The following is a 24,001-nucleotide window of genomic DNA, read 5'->3' as shown; positions in this document are numbered from 1 at the left end:
TGATGTCATCATCTTTTCCTCCTATTATGATGGTCTTGTGTAGGTAGTGTCAGGCACTGTGAGGTCATGGATATCCAGGCTATTTTGTATCTGGAGGGGCACGTTATAAGGAGTCCTACCCTTCCTTTGGCTCTTATATTCTTTTTGCCACCTCTTCCACAATGGACCCTGAGCCTTGGAAGGTGTGATAGAGATATTGCAGTGCTGAGCATTCCTGTCACTTCTTCCCAGCACCATCGTGCCTTCTGAGTCATCCCAAGGTCACTGCTCTCTGAAAAGAGAAGCTTTTCTAACCAAAAGTGAGAGTAGCATTAATATATAGGTATGAACATTAAGAGAAGTGCTTACTGGGCAGTTTGATGAGCATAGCATATACATATAGCGAGACAGCAGCAGATGTTACACCCCTAGGGCTCATGACTACCCTTGTTTTAGGTTATCAGTATCAGGGATGTATTCCCTCCCATGGAGCAGGCCTCCAGTCCAATTGGAGGGCAGTTGGTTTCCACCATGACAGACGTGCCACTATTGCACTGTTTGGCTCATTTGGAAGCCAATTTCTTTCTGGACAGTTGCATTGTGAGGAGTGGTACCCTTCCTTTGGCTCTTACATTCTTTCTGTCACCTCTTCTGCAATGGACCCCTGAGTCTTCGAGGGTGTGATAGAGATATTTCAGTGCTGGATACTCTTTCTGTCACTTCTTAGCACTATGTTACCTTTTGGGTCATCCCAGTTGTCATGGCAATCTGAAAAGAGAAGCTTCTCTAACCAAAAGTGAGAGTGGCATTAATATATGAATGTGAACATTAAATGTATCATTTTCAGGGCAGTTTGGTGAGAATAACATATGCATTCTAGATTTTTAAAAAATTATTTATTTATTTGCAATCAGAGAAATACAAGAGACAGAGACATTGGGTACACCAGGGCCTCCAGCCTCTCTGCAAACAGACTCCAGATGCATGCACCACCCTGTTCATCTGGCTTTATATGGGTACTGGGAAATTGAACTTGGGTTGTTAGGCTCTGTGGGCAAGCACCTTAACCACCAGGCCATCTCTCCACTCCCCCCCCCTTTTTTTTTGATAGGATCTTGCTATGTATGTATCTGTGGCTGGCCTGAAACTCACTGAACTCACTATATAAATCAGGCTGGTCTTGACTTGAAGTTATCCTTCTGCATCTGCCTAATTGCTGGGATTATAGACATGTACCACCATACCCTTTTTATTTTTAAATTTTTGCTTATTTAGTTTTTTGAGACAGGATATCACTTACATAGCCCAGGCCATCTTCAGACTTGGGAAATTCCCAGTCTGATCTCCCTGATGCTGGGATTAGTGTGTGCCACTACACTGGCTTTTTAATTTTTCTTTGTTACATAAAAGATGACATAGCTTTCTGTAATGTGCTTTATACAATAATAATATAATGTTTTCATCATTTCTCCCTTTCCATATATAGTAGTCTGGCACATTATTTTTAAGTGCTATACAAATCACAATGACATATTTTACTTAATCATTCTCCTTTTGAGAGCATCATAGTTTCTTATTGCTGTACTAACAAATTAGCACAAATTTCGTGGCTCAAAGCAGCATAGATCTATTCTTATATTTTTGGAGTTCAGAAGTGTGCCATGAGTTTTACTGGCCAAAAGTCAGGAGTTGGCAGAGCTGGGCCCTGCTACTGGCCCAGGAGGTGAATCTGTACCCTTGGCCTTTTCAGTTTCCAGGGGCCTCCTGCCTTGTGCAACTTTTGGCTCCTTCTTCAACCATGAGAAGAGATGTAGTCTCTGCCCTGGCACCACATGCACTTCTCACACTAATTCCTTCCCCTTATGCTACCGAAGGTCACATTCACAGTTTCTGGAGATTAGCACGTGGACATTTGGCAAGGTACCATTTTCCAGCTGAGTGTTTTTGTTATTTTCAGTTTCTCACTATCAAACACAATCCTTAGGGCTAGAGAGATTGCTCAGTGGTTAAGACACTTGCCTGCAAATCCTAATGACTTGAGATTGATTCCACAGGACTCATGTAAAGCCAGATGCACAAAGTGGCACATGCATCTTGAGTCTGTTTGCAGTGGCTGGAGGCCCTGGCATGTCCATTCTCTTTGTCTATCATCTATCTCTCTCTGCTTACAAATAAATACATAAAAATATATAAGAAACCCCCACAGTCCTTGGGACTGGGGAGTCAGCTAAGTGGTTAAAGGAGCTAGCTTGTAAAGGTGCCCTTCTTTCTGGGCTTGATTCTCCAGTGTCAACATAAAGCCAGATGCAAAGTGATGCAAGTGTCTGACATTTGTTTGCAGTGGCAAGAGACCCTAGTGAATCCTTACACTCATACTTTACAAACACATGCAATTAAATAAATAAAACTTTTTTTTTTTTTTTCAAGGTAGGGTTTCACTGTAGTCCAGGCTGACCTGGAATTCACTACATAGTCTCAGGGTGGCCTTGAACTCACGGCAATCCTCCTACCTCTCCCAAGTGCTGGGATTAAAGGCATGCACCACCACACAAATCAATAAAACTATTTTCAAACCAGAAGTATTCAGGACCTATCATTGCATATTTACTTGCTGAAGTATGTCTCTAGGGGTTGATCTGAGATGCCATAGGGTCATTGTCAATTTTAGTAGATACTGCCAAATTGTTTTCCCAACTGCCTGCACTGTATTTATACTCCCAACACCAGTTTGATAGGACCTCTTTTCCTGGTACCCTATAGAGACCATTTAGAAGTCAAGGGTTTGCTTAAATTTTTTATTTGGTTAAGCCAATGACTTTCACTCCACAGACGGGAGGGACTAATACATGGACCTGCAAATGAGTGCCCAGCATGATTGGCTCCAAGAAGTCCGAGCTGTCTGTTGGTACCTTCTGCTCTTATCACTTCATTGCAGAGCACCTCGCTTGTGCCTGATTCCCTTTCCCTCTGGGTCTAAACTCATTTTGATCAGCAATCTAGTTAATACAGACCATGTCCATATATAGGCAGGAGAGAGCACTGAGTCTGTATTCTGTAATGCGCTGCCAGAGACCAGCAGAGGCAAGGATCTCTTCCCTTTTTTTTTTTTTTTCAACATTTTATTTCTTTGAGAGAGAGAGAATGGGCATGCCAGGACTTCTAGCCATTGTAAATGAACTATAGTCACATGTGCTAATCCCTCTCACAAGCCCTTGTTAATTTTGAGGCAGGATCTTACTCTAGCCCTGGCCGACCTAGAACTCACTCTGTAGTCCTGGCTAGCCTCAAATTCATGACCTTCCTATTTCAGTCTCCCATGTGCTAGCATTCTAGCATGAGCCATCATGCCCTGCTTAAAGGTCTTTTTTTTTTTTTTTCCGAGGTAGGGTCTCACTCTAGCCCAGGCTGACCTGGAATTCACCGTGGAATCTCAGGGTGGCCTTGAACTCATGGCAATCCTCCTACTTCTGCCTCCTGAGTGCTGGGATTAAAGGCATGTGCCACCATTCTGGCTTAAGGGTCTTTTTAAAATTTAAGTTTAATTTCTATTTATATATTTGGGAGATAGAAAGAGGCAGAGAGAGAGAGAAAGAAAGAAAGAGAGTAGGCATGACAGCCAGGGCCTAATTTAGCCACTGCAAAAGAACTCCAGATGCACACACTACCTTGTGCATCTGGCTTACATGGACCCTGGGGAATTGAACCTGGGTCCTTTGGCTTTGCAGGCTTTCCAGCCATGGGTGTTTTGAAGTATTTGGTCCTCGGTTCCCTTAAAAGGTTTCCTCTTCCTCTTATGTCCAGGGCATGGTGACACAAAGCTGAGGTAGAAGGATCGCCGTGAGTTTCAAGCCAGCCTGAGGCTATAGAATGAGTTCCAGGTCTTCCTGGGCTAGATTGAAACCCTACTTTGAACCCCCCCCCAAAAAAAAAAAGTCAGGAATGGTAGTCCTTGCCTGTAATCCTAACTGTTGGGATATGGAGGTAGGAGGATCTGGATGAGGTCATCCTTGGCTACCCTACAAACAAAAATTTTCCTATTACATGTATAAGTAATAATTTATATATTTTTTCAAGGTAGGGTCTCTCTCTAGACTTGGAATTAGTCCTAGGCTGGCCTAGAACTCACAGTGATCCTCCTACTTCTGCCTCCCAAATGTTGGGATTAAAGGCATAAACCACCACACTCAGCTTATAGTTTACATTTTTGAATGTTAAATGAGTTGATGTTAAGTGGGCTGTATTTTATGCTATGTAGAACTTTTTTTTTTTTTTAAGTCAGGAATGGGCAAGATGTGGTGGTGCACACCTTTAATCCCAGCCCTTGGGAGGCAGAAGTAGGAGGATTGCTGAGTTCGAGGCCACCCTGAGACTGACTACATAGTGAATTGCAGGTCAGCCTGGGCTAGAGTGAAACCCTACCTTGAAACCCCCCCCCCCCAAAAAAAAGTCAGGAATGGTAGTCCTTGCCTGTAATACTGGCTGTTGGGATATGGAGGTAGGAGGATCTTGGTGAGGTCATTCTTGGCTATGTAGCAAGTTTGAAGCCACCTTGGGCTACATAAAAAATTGTTTCACAGAAAAAACTCTCACCCAAACCAAATGAGTTTTTTTTTGAGGTAGGGTCTTAACCCTAGCCAGGCTGGTTTCACAGCAATATGGGAATGCACCACCATATGAAGTCTCAGCTGGGCGTGGTGGCTCACGCCTTTAATCCTAGCACTTGGGAGGCAGAGGTAGGAGGATCGACATGAGTTCCAGGCTGCCCTGAGACTACATAGTTAATTCAGCCTAGAGCTAGAGTGAGACCCTACCTTGAAAAACCAAAACATAAAAACCATCTCTGACATCAACTAATGGAGATTAGAGTGGATTGGCTAGGGAAAGCACATTTGGAAGCTTGCTCTGTGGTGGTAATTTGAAATGTTCTCAATAGGTTGACTGCTAGCCAAGTAGCATATAGAAAACCTAGTGGGGATTTTTTTTTTTTAAATGTTCATGTCCACAGCAAACGAGAAACTGTATCTTAAAAGCTTTGGTAATGATCATGAAATGAGTCTGATTGACCTTAAAGAGTTAATATGTGAGGGGCTGGAGAGATGGCTCAGTAGTTAAAGGCATTTGCTTGCAAAGCCTGATGGCTGGGGATTCAATTTCTGAGCAACCATGTAAAGCTAGATGCACAAAGTAGCTCATGGGTCTGGAGTTTGTTTGTAGTGGCAGAAGGGCCTGGCATGTCCTCTTTCTCTTTCCCCCTCTTTCTTTCTCTCTCAAATAAATAAAAATTCAAAAAAAGTACATGATCATTATAGAAGAGAAAATATTGAAAAATATAAGAGGAAAAAAAGTAACCCAGGATTGCACCAACCAGAAAATTATTTTTTTTTGTTATTTTCTTCTTCAACTAATATGCTTTTAAAAATATTTTATTTACTTATTTATTTATGAAAGAGACAGACAGAGAGAATGGGCATGCCAGGGCCTCTAGCCACTGCATATGAACTCCAGACACATGTGCTCCCTTAAGCATCTGGCTTAAGTGGCTCCTGGGGAATTGAGCCCGGGTCCTTAGGCTTCACAGGCAAATGCTGTAACTACTAAGCCATTTTTCTAGTCCCCCAACTCATATTTTTATATATAGGAAACTGGGATTATATGCTACATGCAGTTCTGTATTTTATTTATTTTTAGTTTTAGTTTTTCGAGGTAGAGTTTTTGACTCTAGCTTAGGCTGACCTGGAATTTACTATGTAATCTCAAGCTGGCCTTGAACTCACGGTGATCCTCCTGCCCCTGCATCCCGAGTGCTGGGATTAAAGGCATGGACCACCATGCCCAGCTAGTTCTGTATTTTTAAAAAATATTTTATTTGTTTATTTGAAAGAGAGAGAGAGAGAGAGAGAGAAAGGCAGATAAAGAAAGAATGGGTGTACCAGGGCCTCTAGCTACTGCAAGTGAATTCCAGACACATGTGCCACCTTGTGCATCTGGCTCACGTGGGTACTAGGGTATTGAACCTGAGTCCTTAGTCTTTGCAGTCAAGTGCCTTAACCACTGAGCCATTTTTTCGTTCTTTTTTTGTTTGTTTTAAAATATATGTTTTTAATATTTATTTATTTATTTGAGAGAGCGAAAGAGGGAGGGAAAGAGGGAGAGAGCAAGGACACACCAGGACCTTTAACACAGCAAACAAACTCCAGATGCATGTGCCCCCTTGTGCATTTGGCTTATGTGGGTGCTGGAGAATTGAACTGGGATCCTTTGGCTTTGCAGGCAAATACCTTATCTGCTAAGGCCATTCTCTCCAGCTCTTTTTTTGTTTCTCCAGGCCTTCATCTCTTTTCAAAAAAATTTTTTATTAACAACTTCCATGATTATAAAAAAATCCCATGGTAATACCCTCCCTCCTCCCACTTTCCCCTTTGAAACTTCACTGTCCATCATATCCCCTCCCCCTCTCAATCAGTCTCTCTTTTATTTTGACGTCATCATCTTTTCCTCCTATTATGATAGTCTTGTGTAGGTAGTGTCAGGCACTGTGAGGTCATGGATATCCAGACCATTTTGTGTCTGGGAGGAGCACATTGTAAGGAGTCCTACCCTTCCTTTAGCTCTTACATTCTTTCTGCCACCTCTTCCACAATAGACCCTGAGCCTTGGAAGGTGTGATAGAAATATTGCAGTGCTGAGCACTCCTGTCACTTCTTCCTAGCACCATGATGCCTTCTGAGTCATCCCAAGGTCACTGCCATCTGAAAAGAGAAGATTCTCTACCCAAAGTGAGAGTATCATTAATATAAGGTGCTTACTGGGCAATTTGGTGAGTATAGTATATACATTTAGCTAGATAGCAGATGTTATGCCCCTGGGGCTCATGACTACCCCTGTTTTAAGTTTTCAACATCAGTTTTCAATATCAATGTATTCCTTCCCATGGAGTGGGCCTCCAGTCCAATAAGAGGGCAGTTGGTTTCCACCCTGACAGATGTGCCACTATTGCACCCATTGGCTCATTTTGCCTGGCTGGCCTTGCAGTGTCCACTGTTGAATATCTTTGCTGGTGATTTCTGTCTCTCCCATTGAACTGCATGCAGAATGGCTTCTCTCTCTCTCTCTTAAATTTATTTATTTGCGAGAGAGATAGAAGAAACACAGAATTGGATACACCAGGGCCTCCAGCTGCTGCAAACAAACTCTAGATACATGCACCACTTTGTGCATCTGGCTTTACGTGGGTACCGGGGAATTGAACTCTGGCTGTTAGGCTTTATGGGCATGTGTCCTAACTGCTGAGCCATCTCTCCAATGCCCCCAGTTTTTTTTTTTCCCCAGGGCAGGGTCTCACTCTAGTCCAGGCTGACCTGAAATTAACTATGCAGTTTCAGGGTGGCCTTGAACTCATGGCAGTCCTCCTACTTCTGTCTCCTGTGTGCTGGCATTAAAGGCGTGTGCTACCATGCCTGGCTTTTGTTTTGTTTTGTTTTTTGATTTTTTGAGGTAGGGTCTCACTGTAGCTTAGGCTGACCTGGAATTCACTATGTAGCCCCCTCCTTTTTGTGAGACAGGGTCTTGCTGTTGTAGCCCTGCCTGGCCTCAAACTTCTGGATTATCCTCCTGCCTCTGCTTTCTAATTTCAGGGATTCCGGGTATGAACCATCATATGACATTTTGTGTGGAACCTTTAGATTAGAAAATATTATTAGGTGGCTAGGGAGATGGCTTAGCAGTTAAGGCACTTGCCTACAAAGCCCAGTGACCTGGGTTTGATTCCCCAGTACCCACGTAAAGCCAGATGCACAAAGTGGTGCATGTGTTTAGAGTTCGTTTTCAGTGGCTGGGGGCCCTGTTGGACTCATTGTCTACTTGTCTGTTTGTATGTCTCTCTCTCTCTCTGTTTGCAAATAAATAAATAAAATAATTAAAAAAAAAAAAGAAAATGTTGCCAGTTGTGATGGCACATGCCTTTCCAGTACTCGGGAGGCAGAGGTAGGAGGACTGCCATGAGTTTGAGGCTGTCCTAAGACTACCTAGTGAATTCCAGGTCAGCCTGGATTAGAGTAAGACCCTAACTTGAAAAAGAAAAAAAAAAAAAAAAAAAAAAGGAAAATGTCACTGGGGACTAGCTATATAGTAAAATATTTGCCTTTAGAACATGAGGACCTGTGTTCAATCCCCAGACAGGTGGATTCCTGGAGATTGTTGGGTAGCCAGTCTAGTCTAGTGAGAGTGGTCAATGAGAGACCTTGTCTAAAAAAAGAGATGGACAGCATACCTGAGGTGACACCCAGAGTTGTCCTTTGACCTCCACATGCAAATGCACACACTTACACCCACACACAAATGTGTATTTGCCAATATATGAACATACATACATGTATACATAACACACACACACACACAGACACCTAGAAAATGGGGCTGGGGACAGCTGTTAAAGGCAGTTGCTTACAAAACCTGTATATGAGTTTAGTCCTATCCAGGACTCATGTAAAGCCAGATGCAAACTAACACATGCATTGGTTTCTCAACATGTGCTTGTTACAGTGGGAGGTGAGGCCAAGAGAGTCTGAAGCTCATGGGCCAGCTAGTGTGGCATTCATGTACAACGTTGAGACCCTATCCTGTGTCTAGGAAGGTGGAAGAAGAGTACAGCCACCTCATTGTTGACTTCTGACCTCCAAATGTACCTCATGAAACATGCATGTACACACATATACACACACACCCAAAACATATTATAAAGCACATTTGTAGGATAATTACTGCTCCATGAAGGGACACTGATGCTAATGTATACATTTGGGTCCCAATGTTTCACTCAAAATCTGCAGATGGCTAAATTGCTAGATCAGAGTACAGTGCATGGCAATTTTATATTAAAAGTAAGGAGATGGGGCTGGAGAGATGGCTTAGCAGTTAAGCGTTTGCCTGTGAAGCCTAAGGACCCCGGTTCGAGGCTCAACTACCCAGGACCCACGTTAGCCAGATGCACAAGGGGGCACAACGCATCTGGAGTTAGTTTGCAGTGGCTGGAAGCCCTGGCGCGCCCATTCTCTCTCTCTGTCTATTTGCCTCTTTCTCTCTCTGTCTGTTGCTCTCAAATAAATAAATAAACAATAAAAAATTTAAAAAAAAGTAAGGAGATTCATAAGTTGCAAACTATTTTATGCAAATTGTAGGTTTAGAAGTGCTAATGATACATCCTTCACATAGTGCTTTTAAAATATTTTATTTATTTATTTGGAAGAAAGAGAGAGAAAGAGGTGTGTGTGTGGGGGGGGGGCAGGAATGGGCATGTCAGGGCCTCTAGTCCTTGCAAATGAAGTCCAGATGCATGTACATCTGGCTTACTTGGTACTGGGAAATCAAACCTGCATCCCTAGGCCTCACAGACAAGCACCTAACCGCTAAGCCGTCTCTCTAGCCCCATATAGTGGTTTTATACTAACAAAATATTAACATTCAGCTTGTGTTTATAGTATATCTTTTCTGTTTTATTGAATTTAATTTGTGCCTTATGTGTATTTGTAGTTTGTAATATTGATTTCAAATGCATAGGCTTAATGCAATGTATATAGTTACCAGACAGAGTGGAAAATCAGGACTATGTCTCTTTTAAAATTTTTTTTTGTTTTGTTTTGTTTTTGAGGTAGGGCCTCACTCTAGCTCATATTGACCTGGAATTCCCTATGTAGTTTCAGGGTGGCCTCGGACTCAGTGATCCTTCTACCTCTGCCTCCCGAGTGCTGGGATTAAAGGCGTGTGCCACCATGCCTGACTTGACTATGTCTCTTGATATATTTGCTTTTCTTTGTCTTTCTCAGATAGGGTCTCACTGTGTAGACTAGTCTGGCTTATTTGTTTATTTGAGAGAGGCAGGTAGGTAGGTAGGTAGGTAGGTAGGTAGGTAGGTAGATAGATAGATAGATAGACAGACAATAGAATGGCTTTCTTTTTTGCCCATACCATTTTCTCATAACATCAATTATGAATGTCATGAAATAACTTCAGTGTTATTGGCAGAAACTGTGGCTTTGTACCCAGTAGCTGCCATATATTTGTTTTGTTTTGTTTTTTCGAGGTAGGGTCTTGATTGAGCCCAGGCTGACCTTGAATTCACTATTTAAGTCTCAGGCTGGCCTGGCAGTGATCCTCCTATGGCTGTCTCCCTGAGTGCTGGGATTGAAGGCTTGTGCACTGTGCCCAGCTTTTTTACTTTTTATTGTGAGGGAAGGTCTCACTGAGATATCCAGGGTGGCCTTGAACTCATTCTAGTCCAGCAGGCTTTGAACTTTGTGTGCATGTTAGTTTTAGTGAATGTCCCCCAATAGATTAACAAGTTTATTAAAGCTTGTAATTTAGGGGTCTAGCTGCCTGGCTGGAGGAGGTGTCACTGGGTGGATCCTGGGGTCCAGGCCCAAGGTGTGGGAGTGGATCTGGAATTTCTAGCCTAAAACATGCAAAGTGCTTGAGGTCAACCTGGCTGCCTGGAGTGTGCTTGCTTTTGGTGGTGGTGATTGCTTTTCTCTCTCTCTGTGGACCTGTGAAAGGGAGCCAATTTCGTCTACCATTATGGAACTTCTCCTGGATCTGTAAGTTTTAAATAAATTCCCTTCCTCCCATAACTATGTCTGATCTAGTGGTTCACCCCAGCAACATTGGAACTGAATGCGACAGTGTGTGTGTGTGTGTGTGTGTGTGTGTGTCTATATTGTGGGTACTAGGGATTGAACTCAGAGCTTTGCATATGCTAGACAAGTGCTCTACCCCTCACCCTGCTACTAACTTTATCTGCATAATTAAGACAATACTCTGGTCATTGGTAATATATAAATATGCCTGGCATAGTGGTGCATGCCCTTTGTCCCAGCACTCTGCAGGCAGAGGTAGGAGTATCACTGAGAGCTCAAGGCCATCCTTGAGACTGCATAGTGAATTCCAGGTCAGCCTGGGCTAGAGCAAGACCCTACCCCAAAAAACAAAACAAAACAAAAAAAGAAAGAAAAGAAAAAGAAGGAGCTATATAGATAGAATGGACACACCAGGGCCCCTAGCCCTGCAAATGAACTCCATATGCATGTGCCACCTTGTGCATCTGGCATACGTGTGTCCTGGGGAATCTAACCTGGGTCCTTTGGCTTTGCAGGCAAGCATCTCAACAGCTAAGTCATCTCTTCATCTCCCCCCTCACCACCCGTCCAATTTTTTTTTTTTTTTTAATGCTATTAATGGGCAGTTAAGGTGCTTGCCTGCAAAGCTTAAGGATCCATGTTCATTGAGTTTTCCAGATCTCAACATAAGCCAGATGCACACAGGTGAGGCAAATGCAAGGTTGTACGTGCCCACTAGGTGGTGCAAGAGTGTGGCGTTTTATTGTAGTAGCTGAGGCCCCAGCGTGCCAATTCTGTCTCTCTAAAATAAAACAAATATAAAAACATTTTTAAAAAATTTTTTATTAATTAGTTTTGTATTCAGCAAATACAGTCAGTTTGGTACCATTATTAGATAAAAACATATTTTAAAAAATGTTATTTATGCCAGGCATGGTGGTGCATGCCTTTAATCCAGCACTTGGGAGGCTGAGGTAGGAGGATTGCTGTGAGTTTGAGGCCAGCCTGGGAATACAGAGTGAGTTCCAAGTCAGCCTGGGCTAGAATGAGACCCTACCTTGAAAAGAATTTTTTTTTTTTAAAGTGCTATTTTAAAAAATCTGTAGAAATAACATTACCTTTACTTAAAACATTTCAGGTTTGGCAAATTTAAGACAATTATTTGAATGTTAAGACACCTGAAAGAATGGTATTTTTGCTTGACAATACTAAGACCATCCACATCTTTTTATTTTTTATTTTTTTTTCATGTCTTCCTAAGCTTCTTTTTTTTTTTTTTTTTAAATTTGATTTATTAGTTTTCTTTTCATCAAATACAGGCAGTTTGGTACCATTGTTTAGGCTCATCTATGATCTACCCCCTCCCATTATACCCTCCTTGTTGATGTAAATGGGTCGTGCATTGTGGAGTTAGTCCCCAGTTATTGGTATGCTAAATGTCTCTGCAAATCATGACCCAACATGTGACTCTGACATTCTTTCCGCCCCCTCATCCACATCTTTTTAATATCTACATAATGTGACTGGATAATTGTAGTCATATAATGCAATGGAATAACACATGAAAAAAGTCTTTTTAGGCAAATCTTATTTATTTATTTATTGAGGAAAGGTCTTGCTGTAGCTCAGGCTGACCTGGAATTCACTGTATTTTCAGGGTGGCCTCAAACTTATCATGATCCTTCTACCTCTGCCTCCCAAGTGCTAGGATTAAAGGCGTGTGCCACCATGCCCAGCTCATCTTTGATTTGAAAACAGTTTTTGTGGATGTGAGTATGTGTTTGAGGCAGGGTTTTAGTCTAGCCCAAGCTGACCTCTGGAACCCAGGTTGTATTTGAATTTACAATGAATCCTACCTCAACCTCCCTAGTGCTAAGATTAATGATTTGAGCCACCATGTCTGGCTTTTTTTTTCTTTGAGATAGTGTCTCAGTTTGATTACAGGTGTGAACTACCACACCGTACTTTAATTTAGTGTACATAGCATTTGAAATTGAACTAGAATTTGAAATAAGAATAGTTTTGTAGTGATGACCAAAAATAATTTGAGGTGTGCAGTGTTGTCTCTTGTTTTGTTAGGTACATTCAATAATACATCCATGTTTCCCTCTCACTCTTTCTCTTAGGAGCCAATATGAAGATTTTTCAGACAAGTATGTAAAAAAATTACTATTGGAGCTGTGGAAATGGCTCAGCAGTTAAAGGTGCTTGCTAATAAAACCTGCTCACCTTGGTTTAATTCCCCAGTACCCATGTAAAGCCAGAAGCAAAAGTGATGCATGCATCTGGAGTTTATTTTCAATGGCAAGAGGTCCTCGTATGCCCATGTACGTGCATACACACACACACACACAAACCCTAAAATAAATAATCCGTTATTCTTGGAGCTGAGGGGATGCCTCAGCAGTTAAATGTACTTGCATATAAAGTCTACCAGCCCAGGTTCAATTCCCCATCACTTACATAAAGCCAGATTCAAAGTGACACACACATCTGAATTTCATTTGTGGTGGCAAGAGATCCTGCTGTGTCCATACATGCATGTGCATGTGTGCACACATACATGCATATCAAATAAAAGTAAAATATAAGCAAATAGTATTGTCAGTGCCTTGAGCATATATTCCATTTGTCAGCTGCTGGCTGATACTAGAATTATCCTTCACATTTAAAAAAGTTACATTTTTGGGGCTGGAGAGATGGCTCAGCAGTTAATGGTACTTGTTTCAACCCCTGATGGCCTGGGTTCATTTCCCCAGTACCTACATAAAGCCAGATGCACAAAGTGGTGCATGCATCTGGAGTTTGCAGTGGCAAGAGGTCTTAGTACACCCATACTCTCTTTCATTCACTCTGTCTCTCAAATAAATAAAAATATTTTTAAAAATTAGATTTCTGAAATATCATTAGCAAGCAGATGAATCATAGGAAAGGAGATGATTCTTGAAGTCTAACATTTCAAGTTAAAGTTTAGAATTTGAATTGGATTTTTGCTTTGAAAAGATCTGGTTGTAGTTTCTTAAAATAACTCACTTCATCTCTATTCTGCAGTCATTGTTGAAACCCAGGGAAGAACTGCATTATGGAAACTGTGAAAGACAAACTAGAAACTGTCATTCTCTAGTGGTATCATGTGTTCTTCTATGAGAGAAGTGATAAGAATGAAATCTATAAATGGATTAATGATTTTATAGCTTTTTCTCCCAGGAGCATGTTTATAATGTAAGAAAATTGAACAGGTTTGGTGAACTATGCATTTGCATGGAAAGGTACCCAGAAACAGCTCCTCACCCGGATTTAAGTATAATGAAGCCATCCTTGGACCTCAAAGCTATCAGACAACACTGCTAGGTTGTCAGGTCCTGCTTAGCCTGGGAGTGCTGACTGCGGGTTAGGTGGTGTCCAGTCAGATTCTTAGCTTTAGGAAATTCCTTGGTTGGTTTCCATGGGGTTGTCATTCTATGTTGGTCTGTGCTAAGTCAAGGACTTAATAACCTCTCTGGGTTTGCTAACACAAAAACAATGATACTTCAAGACATCTGGCACTGAGTATCTGTAGAACTTGTCTTTTTTTTTTTAAATTATATATTTAATTAGAGAGAGAGAGAATTTGAATGAAAATGGGTACACCAGGACCTACAGCCTCTGCAAATGAACTCCAGACACATGTGCCACCATGTGTATCTGGTTTATGTGGGTACTGGGGAATTGAACCTGGTTCCTTAGGCTTTGTAGGCAAGTGCCTTAACTGCTACACCATCTTTCCAGCATCCCCCCTTTTTTTTGTTTTTTCAAGGTAGGGTCTCACTGTAGCCCAGGCTGACCTTGAATTTACTCTGTATTCTCAGGGTGGTCTCCAATTCATGGTGATCTTTCTACCTCTGCCTACCCAATGCTGGATTAAAGGTGTGTGTCACCATGCCGGGCTTCCAGCCCTTCTTTTGTTTGTTTTGTTAAAAACAAGTCTATCTACGAGCTATGTAACAAATTTCTGCTGTTTTTCAAAAAGATAGAAAAAAAACAAGGCTGGGGTTGGAGAGATGGCTTAGCAGTTAAAGAACTTGCCAGAAAAGCCAAAGGACCCACGTCCTTAGTATCCGTGTATTCATGGCTTTAGCCAGATGCACAAGGTGGCACATGTGTTTGGAGTTCATTTGCAGTACCTAGAGGATGTGACACACCCATTCTCTCTCTCTCTCTCTCTCTTTCTCAAATAAATAAATGAATTTATTTATTTTTAAAAATGGGGCCTGGAAGGATGGCTCAGCTATTAAGGCATTTGCCTGCAAAGCCAAAGGATTCAGGTTTGATTCCTCAGGACCCATGTTAGTCAGATGCATAAGGTGATGCATGTGTCTGGAGTTCGTTTATAGTGGCTGGAGGCCCTGGTGCACCCATTCTCTCTCTCTCTCCTGCCTTTCTCTGTCAAACAAATAAATAAATAAAATATATTTTTTAATCTTTTTAAATTTTTAAAAAAATTTTTATTAACATTTTCCATGCTTATAAAAAAATATCCCATGGTAATTCCCACCCTTCCCCCCCCCCACTTTCCCCTTTGAAATTCCATTCTCCATCATATTACCTCCCCATCTCAATCATTGTAAATTTTTTTTTTAAAGGCAGTCTGTTGGGGACTTGAACCAGAGTCCTTTGGCTTTGCAGGCAAATGCCTTAACTGCTAAGCCATCTCTCTAGTCCCCAGGCTTTGAGTTCTAAGTAGACAGTAGTACAAAAATGCAAATAGTACTGGGCCTAGGGAAATGGTTCATCAGTTAAAGGAGTATTTTTACAAAGACTGCTGACCTGGGGTTTGATTCCCCAGCACCCACGTACAGTCAAATGCACAAAGTGGTATATGCATTTGGACTTTGTTTGCAGTGGGAGAGATCATGATGCTACCATTCTTTCTCCTTCTCTCTCATAAATAATAGTATTGAGAAAAACAACAAAGAAATTTAAAGTACTAAAGTTATACAACCTCCCCAAAAAGCATTTTTTTTTTTTTTTGAAGTGGAGTCTCACTCTAGCCCAGGCTGACCTGGAATTCACTATAATCTCAGGGTAGTCTCAAACTCTAGGTGATCCACCTACCTCTGCCTCCAAGTGCTGGTGTGTGCCACCATGCCCAGCTGTTTTGGCTTCTTATCTTGCTTTTAAAATATGTCGTGGTGGGCTGGAGAGATGGCTTGGCGGTTAAGCGCTTGCCTGTGAAGCTAAGGACCCCGGTTCAAAGCTCGGTTCCCCAGGTCCCACGTTAGCCAGATGCACAAGGGGGTGCACGCATCTGGAGTTCGTTTGCAGAGGCTGGAAGCCCTGGCACACCCATTCTCTCTCTCTCCCTCTGTCTTTCTCTCTGTGTCTGTCGCTCTCAAATAAATAAATAAAAATTAAAAAAAAATATGTCGTGGTACTCCTCCAGACACAAAATGACCTGGCTGTCCATGACCTCACAGTGCCTGACACTATCTACACAAGACCATCATAATAGGAGGAAAAAGATCATGACATCAAAATAAGAGAGATTAAGCCGGGCGTAGTGGCGCACACCTTTAATCCCAGCACTCGGGAGGTAGAGGTAGGAGGATTGCAGTGAGTTCGAGGCCACCTTGAGACTCCATAGTGAATTCCAGGTCAGCCTGGGCTAGAGTGAGACCCTACCTTGAAAAAAAAAAACCCATAAAAGGGGGAAGTGGGAGGCCAGCCATGGTGGCGCGTGCCTTTAATCCCAGCACTTAGGAGGCAGAGGTAGGAAGATTGCTGTGAGTTCGAGGCCAACCTGAGACTATATAGTGAATTCCAGGTCAGCCTGAGTGGCGTGAGACCCTATTTCTGGGTAGGGGGAAGTGTAGGGAGGGCATTACCATGGGATATTGTTTGCAATCATGGAAGTTGTTAATAAAAAATAAATTAATAAAAAAAGAAAAAATTATGTCTTGACAGGCTGGGGAAATGGCTTAGTGGTCAAGGCATTTGCCTGCAAAGCCTAAGGACCTTGGTTTGATACCCCAGGACCCGTGTAAGCCAGATGTACCCTGGGGCATATGCGTCTGGAGTTTGTTTGCAGTGGCTAGAGGCCCTGGCTTGCCCATTCTCTCTTTCTTTCTATCTGCCTCTTTCTCTCTCTGTAATAAATAAAGAAATAAAGAAATAAAACCTAAAAAAATATGTCATGGCCGGGCGTGGTGGCGTACACTTTTAATCCCAGCACTTGGGAGGCAGAGGTGGAGGATCTCTGTGAGTTTGAGGCCACCCTAAGACTACATAGTGAGTTCCAGGTCAGCCTGGGCTAGAGTGAGACTCTACCTCGGGGTAGGGCAGGGAAGGAAGTCATAGTTTCAATATGATCTGGAAGTAGAAAAATAATCAAAAAGCATGAAATACATTTTATTTTTTAAATATATGTTATTTATTTATTAATGAGAGAAAGAGAGAGAATGGGCACACCAGGGCCTCCAGCCACTGCAAACAAACTCCAGATGCATGCATCACCTTGTGCACCTGGCTTACGTAGGTCCTGGAGAGTGAAACCAGGGTCCTTTGGCTTTTCAGGCAAGCGCCTTAACCACTAAGCCATCTCTCCAGCCCTGTTTTTCAAAATAAAATGGATTCTGGGTTGGAGAGATGGCTTAGTGGTTAAGGCGCTTGCCTGAAAAGCCAAAGGATCCTGGTTAGATTCCTCAGGACCCTTGTAAGTCAGATATACAAAGTGGCACATGCATCTGGAGTTTGCAGAGGCTGGAAGACCTGGCATGCCCATCCTATGTCTACCTGCCACTCTCTCAAATAAATAAATAAAAATAATTTAAGTTTTTTGAAAAATAAAGTTATTTAAGGCATTCCAACCTTCTTTGTTGCTTTTCTAGAATTAAGTAGACTTCTTTAGTCATACTCAGCATTCTGTTTTGCCATCAGCCCTTGCCAAAAATAAAAACCTCCTACACCTGTTCACTCATTTCCACTCCATAACATTCCAGGCACTGCTTCTAGGAAAAGGTTAAAATTAAGAATAATGTATTTCCTGCTGACCCCCATATTTGTACTGCCATAACTGCACCCGGGGCCAATTTCTTTTGCCATCTGTTGCCAGCATGAATAAGTTATGATTCATAAATCAACAAGCAAAGCAAAACTGTTTTCATTTGACTCCTTCCTGGGTAGCATGGCTTCTGTTTGTCAATTAGATAAACTCTTCCATGGAGAATAACTTGATGTGCAAGTGTCATACAACAAAAATTTAAATGTCATATACAGTATTTCTAGGCTTCTTTGTGTGCATTTTTTTTTTCTCTTTGGATTTTTAAAAATTTTTTATTTATTTATTTATTTGAGAGCGACAGACACAGAGAGAAAGACAGATAGAGGGGGAGAGAGAGAATGGGCGCGCCAGGGCTTCCAGCCTCTGCAAATGAACTCCAGACGCGTGCACCCCCTTGTGCATCTGGCTAACGTGGGACCTGGGGAACCGAGCCTCGAACCGGGGTCCTTAGGCTTCACAGGCAAGCACTTAACCACTAAGCCATCTCTCCAGCCCTGGATTTTTTTTTTTTTAAGTTTTTGAGGTAGGTTTTCATTCAGGTCCAGACTGACCTGGAATTCACTATGTAGTCTCAAGGTGGCCTTGCATTCATGGTGTTCCTCCTACCTCTGCCTCCCAAGTGCTGGGATTAAGGGTGTGCGCCACCACGCCTGGCTTTTAAGAGTCATCAGGGTCTGATTCTTTTATTTACTTATTTATTAGAGACAGGGAGAGAAAGAGATGGGCGTGCCAGGGCCTCTGGCCACTGCAAACGAACTCCGGACACATTCACCACCATGTACATCTGGCTTATGTGGGACCTAGAGAATTGAACCTGGGTCCTTAGGCTTCACAGGCAAGTGCCTTAACTGCTAAGCCAGGTGCTAATCCAGTCCTGGATTTATTTTTTTATTTATTATTTGTTTCTGTTTCTTTTTTTTTTTTTTTTTTTTTCAGGGTAGGGTCTCACTCTAGGCCAGGCTGACCTGGAATTCACTGTGTAGTCTCAGGGTGGCTTGGAGCTCATGGTGATCCTCCTACCTCTGCCTCCCAAGTTCTGGGACTAAAGGCATGCACCACCATGCTTGACCAGTCCTGGATTGTTTTTTCAGTCCTGGACTTAAAAAAAAATTATTTATTTATTTATTTGCAAGCAGAGACAGATAGAAGAGAGACAGAGAGAATGGGTTCTAGGGCCTCCAGGTGCTGCAGACTCCAGATGCATGGGCCACTTTGCTCATCTTGCTTCATCTGCATCTTGGGGACTTGAACTGAGGTCCTTTGGCTTTGCAGGCAAATGCTTTAACCGCTAAACCATCTCTCAAGCCTTTTATTTGGATTGTTGAAGCAGGGTCTTACTCTAGCCCAGGTTGGCTTTGAACTCACAGCCATTCTACCTCAGCCCTCCCTAGTACTAGGATTAAAAGGCTTGGGTCACCATGCCTGGCTTTTATTTTAGTTTTTTTTCAGGTAGGATCTTATTCTAGCCCAGACTGGGTCTGAACCTCGCTAGGTAAATAAGTAGTAAAATGTTCTTTGTTTCATTGCCAAATTCACTTGATGTATATTTTCAGCACTTTCCTATGATAATGTATTCCTCCCTTCCCCATTCAGAGGAACTTTGTTTTTATTGTATGTGCTGGAAAATGGAGATTAAAAACCCAGAATTCCCTGTTTTGAGACTTTTGAATATACTGCTCTCTCTGCTCCTCTCTTACACATATAAATACCCAATATACATACACATCTTTAGTAAAAGTAGGATTATGCTCTACATGCTTTAGTATTCTGTCTTTGACCTTTAGTTCTGTTGGACATAATTTCCAGGAACATTATAGAACCTATTTCAAGGGTGCACCAGAATTGGCTTGGTGAGGCTTGTTCTTCTCTGTCATGTTGTTGATCTGGCTATAGAGATGATAATACAGATAGAATGATGCTAGGGTCACCCAGTACATACAAGGCCTCCTAATGTAGTCCCTAGTAAATAACTCTTGTGTTAATGTAGTTTATTTGTTAATATCAAGGCAATCACTTTTCTCTGTTCTAAAATGGTTTGTTTAAATATAAGATTTGCCGGGTATGGTGGTGCACGCCTTTAACCCCGGCACTCAGGAGGCAGAGGTAGGAGGATCGCTGTGAGTTCGAGGCCACCCTGAGACTCCGTAGTGAATTCCAGGTCAGCCTGGGCTAGAGTGAGACCCTACCTGGGGGAAAAAAAATTAAGTTAATTAAAAAAAAAAAATTTAAAGGATTTTTTTTTCCCATCCACAGTTAGAATGCAACCCTTTAAAATATTCACCTTATATAAGTTCACTGTGTCCCACCATTTATCTCCTGACCTATAATCTCTCTGGTCTGTCAAACTAAGAAGAGAGCTATTTCTGGAGGGCTCAAGCATAGAATTCTGTGTATTGTCCTATTACATGTCATCCATACAAATGACATGTGTTTATGGTTCATCTGGTAAGCAGTTGGCATGAGAGCAAACACAGCTTGGGCCAATATGCTGTCCTTATGTTCTAAGTCAGCAGTTCTCACCACCTGCCGTGGGCTTCTCTTTCTGTCCTGAGCAAGTGAGCGAGTGAGCAAGCAACCACAGAGTGTGATGCATCCATCCCACTCTTGGACTATAAAGAAGCTTGTAAACCATAGCTCCTTCTTCTTTCCCTGGGTCTAAGGTATATACATATACATATTGATGGTTAGTGTTAGGTCATTGAAATGCAATTACATTCCGTAAGTTTATCTGGCTTGTGTATTAGCTATTACCTTATTTCCAATTTTAGAATCTCATTTTTCTCCCTCCATCTCTCCCCTCCCCTCCTCTCCTCTCCTCTCCTCTCCCCTCCCCTCCTCTCCTCTCCTCTCCCCTCCCCTCCTCTCCTCTCTTTTCCTCTCTCCCCTTTCTTTCTTTCTTTCTTTCTTTCTTTCTTTCTTTCTTTCTTTCTTTCTTTCTTTCTTTCTTTCTTTCTGTCTCTCTCCTTCCTTCCTTCTCTCTCTCTCTCTCTCCCTCTCTCTTTCTTTCTTCATTGCGTCTTACAGAATCTTGCTGTCTACCTCAGGCTGGCCTCAACCTCTTAATCCTGCCTCAGCCTCCTTTGTGCTGGGATTACAGGCATGTGCTACCACATTCAACTTTGGAGTCTCATTTTTCTTTTTTTTTTTTTTAATATTTTTTTGTTCATTTTTAATTTATTTATTTGAGAGCAACAGACACAGAGAGAAAGACAGATAGAGGGAGAGAGAGAGAATGGGCGCTCCAGGGCTTCCAGCCTCTGCAAACGAACTCCAGACACGTGCGCCCCCTTGTGCATCTGGCTAACGTGGGACCTGGGGAACCGAGCCTCGAACCGGGGTCCTTAGGCTTCACAGGCGAGCGCTTAACCACTAAGCCATCTCTCCAGCCCCTCATTTTTCTTTTTTAATTTTAAATTTATTTTTATTTATTTATTCATTAGAGACAGAGAGCCTAGAGAGGTACTCTAGCCACTGCAAATAAATTCCAGATGTGTGTACCATCATGTGCATCTGGTTTATGTAGGACCTGGAGAATCAAACCTGCATCCTTAGGCTTGGCAGGCAAGCACCTTAACTGCTAAGCCATCTCTCCAGCCCTGGAGTTTCATTTTTCTTAATTTTTAAAAGCATTTATATATTTGAAATAGATAAACATATAACCTGTCAGGGCCTCTTGTTGCTGCAAACAAACATCAGACACATGTGCCATATTGTGCATCTGGCTTTATGTGGACACTGGGGAATTAACCCTGGGCCACCTCCCCAGCCTGCCTGCCTGCCTGCCTTCCTTCCTTCCTTTCTTAAAAATTTACTTTATACATTTTGAAGTGTTTGTGTGGTGAATATAGATGCATATACCCTGTGAGTTCCAGAGCTGGATGACCAGGAGTCCTAGCAATCCTCCAGTCTTATCCTCACTCAGGACTGAGGTTATAGGCATGTCTGGCTTTTTATGTGGGTGCTAGGGGTTGAACTCAGGTCCTCATGATTATGTAGCAAGTGCTCTTGACTGCTGAGCAATCTTCCCAGAACCAAGAGTCTCATTTTTCAAAAAGTCTACTTAACAGATACTAATTTATTTATCATTAGGAATTTTAAATTCAGAGTTAGGTGTGGTGGCTCATGCCTTTAATCCCAGCACTTGAGGCCGAGGTAGGAGGATCACTGTGAGTTTGAGGCTACCCTGAGACTACATAAATGAATTCCAGGTCAGCCTAACCCTACCTTGAAAAAAAAAACGAAAGAAAGAAAATTTAAATTCAGCATTGCCCCCTTTCTGTGAAATATATAATTTTTTATTTGTTTATGTTTGTTTTAGTTATTTGATTTTTCCCCCCCTTAAGGTAGAGTCTCACTCTAGCTCAGGCTGATCTGGAACTCACTCTATAGCCCCATATTGGAAAGGTACAGTTAGTTGTAGCTAGTTGGTTAGTTTTTCTGAACATATTGTGCATCTGGTTTACATAGATCCTAGGGTATTAAGCCTGGGTCCTTAGGCTTTGCAGGCAAGCACCCTTAACCACTAAGCCATCTCTCCAGCCACCCCCCTCAAATTAATTTTTAAAAATCTGACAGAAACAACTTTAACTCCATAGATATTTTCCAATATGGAATATTTTTGTATAATTATTCTTGTATCATTTGTAGGCAAATATTTTCTAACTCAGAAGTGATACTGAAAGCAACATTAAGATGGGGCATTTTTCAAATCCCAGCACTCAGGAGGCCGAGGTGGGAGGATCGCCGTGAGTTTGAGGCCACCCTGAGACTACATAGTGAGTTCTTGGTCAGCCTGGGCTTAGAGCAAGACCTTTCCTTGAAAAACTTAAAAACAAACAAACAAACAAACAAACAAGGGCTAGAGAGATGGCTTAGGGTGCTTCCCTGCAAAGCCAAAGGATCCAGGTTCGACTCCCCAGAACCCATATAAGCCAGACACACAGGTAGTGCGTGTGTCTGGAATTTGTTTGCAGAGGCTAGAGCCCCTGGTGTGCCTATTCTCTCAGTCTATCTGCCTTTTTCTCTCAAATAAATAAACACAAATTTTAAAAAAAGATGGGGCATTTTATATATTTTACTTTCTTTTTTTGTTTTTGATTTTGCGTCTTTTGGTTTTCAGAGGTAAAGTCTCGCCTTGATCTCATGGCAATCCTCCTACCTCTGCTTCCCAAGTGCTGGGATTAAAGGCATGTACCACTGTGCCCAGTGTATTTTACTTTTGTTTTTGTTTTTCCAGGTAGGGTCTCAACTGTAGCTCAGGCTGACCTGGAACTCACTATGTAGTCTCAGGGTGGCCTCAAACTCCCGGCGATCCTCCCACCTCGGCCTCCTGAGTGCTGGGATTAAAGGCGTGTGCCACCACACCCCACTGTATTTTACTTTTAACAATTTACTTTTAATTAATAATATGCTAAGTGCCAATATTCAATACTTTTAGAGCTAAAAAGTTATGGCTTCCAGGTAAAACCATAAAATCTGAATATTCTTAGTATCATAGGGTAGAGTCAATAGTTCAGCAGTGAGTTCAGCTAGTGACAAGTGATCCTATAGGTTATGATTCAAAGTAGACTTTCCATTGTGCAAAGGAAAGGAAAATGGATATGTTTATGCCTTTCAGCTGTAGTCCTGTTATTTTGGGTGAGCAGTACCTGATATGTCAATTTCTCCACCAGAAATGTCTGGCTTTGCCCCAGCTCTTCCATGAAGGGAGTTGAACAACACTTTAGGTACATGTATTATGTTCTCCATAGTTGCTTTATACTTCTTGCTCCCAGCAACACATAACTCTCTAGCTAGGCAAGGTACAGTTAGTTGTAGATAGTTGGTTAGTTTTTCTGAACATATTGTCTTTGCAGACTTAGGAGAGGGATGGATTTGAATTCTAAGTGTTGTCTTTTAATTTTGAAGAAATAACTAGTGAAGCGAGAGATGATTGATGAGTTTCCAAGTGCCTTTCACTAGACAGCTGTGAGCCCGAATTTGAGAAAAGGTCAAGAGTCTGTGGCATACAGTAGGCAACATTTCTCATGTCTCTCGGGCGTCCTTAGTGAAGAGTCATGATCATCAGAGATTTTTATTGAGTCATTGTCACCACTGAGTGCCTTCTTTGTATTCTTGCTTAACACAGACCAACCATTATATCCCACAGGTGTGGATATAATATCTCTGATCTGACAACCAAATTGGATGGCATTGATTTTGGGTTCCTTGTTCAGGTCAGCAGCTGACAGCCTGTCTGAGGAAGATGGGATGGAGGCCAGAGGTCTTACAGAGAAGTGCTGGTTAGGGTGTGCATTTGGAAGGGCACCTCATTGTCTGTTGCTCCTTCTGTTGTTTTGCTTTGCTTTGAGAGGAAAGGTGTGCACAGCTGAGTTCT

General features: G+C 42.1%; 1 protein-coding gene and 1 non-coding gene across 4 annotated transcripts in view; one reads left to right on the top strand and one right to left on the bottom strand.

Moving 5' to 3' along the window:
- Hectd4 (HECT domain E3 ubiquitin protein ligase 4) overlaps positions 1–24,001 on the top strand; it is a 227,454-nt gene that overhangs the window by 15,638 nt on the left and 187,815 nt on the right. The gene's annotated exons all lie outside the window — the stretch shown is intronic.
- LOC123454375 lies at positions 4,898–5,024 on the bottom strand. Its single transcript, XR_006633341.1, has one exon. It is a non-coding gene; the product is annotated as a small nucleolar RNA SNORA32 (small nucleolar RNA).

The sequence above is a fragment of the Jaculus jaculus genome, chromosome 13 (assembly GCF_020740685.1).
Source record: "Jaculus jaculus isolate mJacJac1 chromosome 13, mJacJac1.mat.Y.cur, whole genome shotgun sequence".
NCBI lineage: Eukaryota > Metazoa > Chordata > Mammalia > Rodentia > Dipodidae > Jaculus > Jaculus jaculus.
The sequence above is the reverse complement of the archived record's forward strand: the minus strand, read 5'-3'. Positions and strand labels throughout refer to the sequence as shown.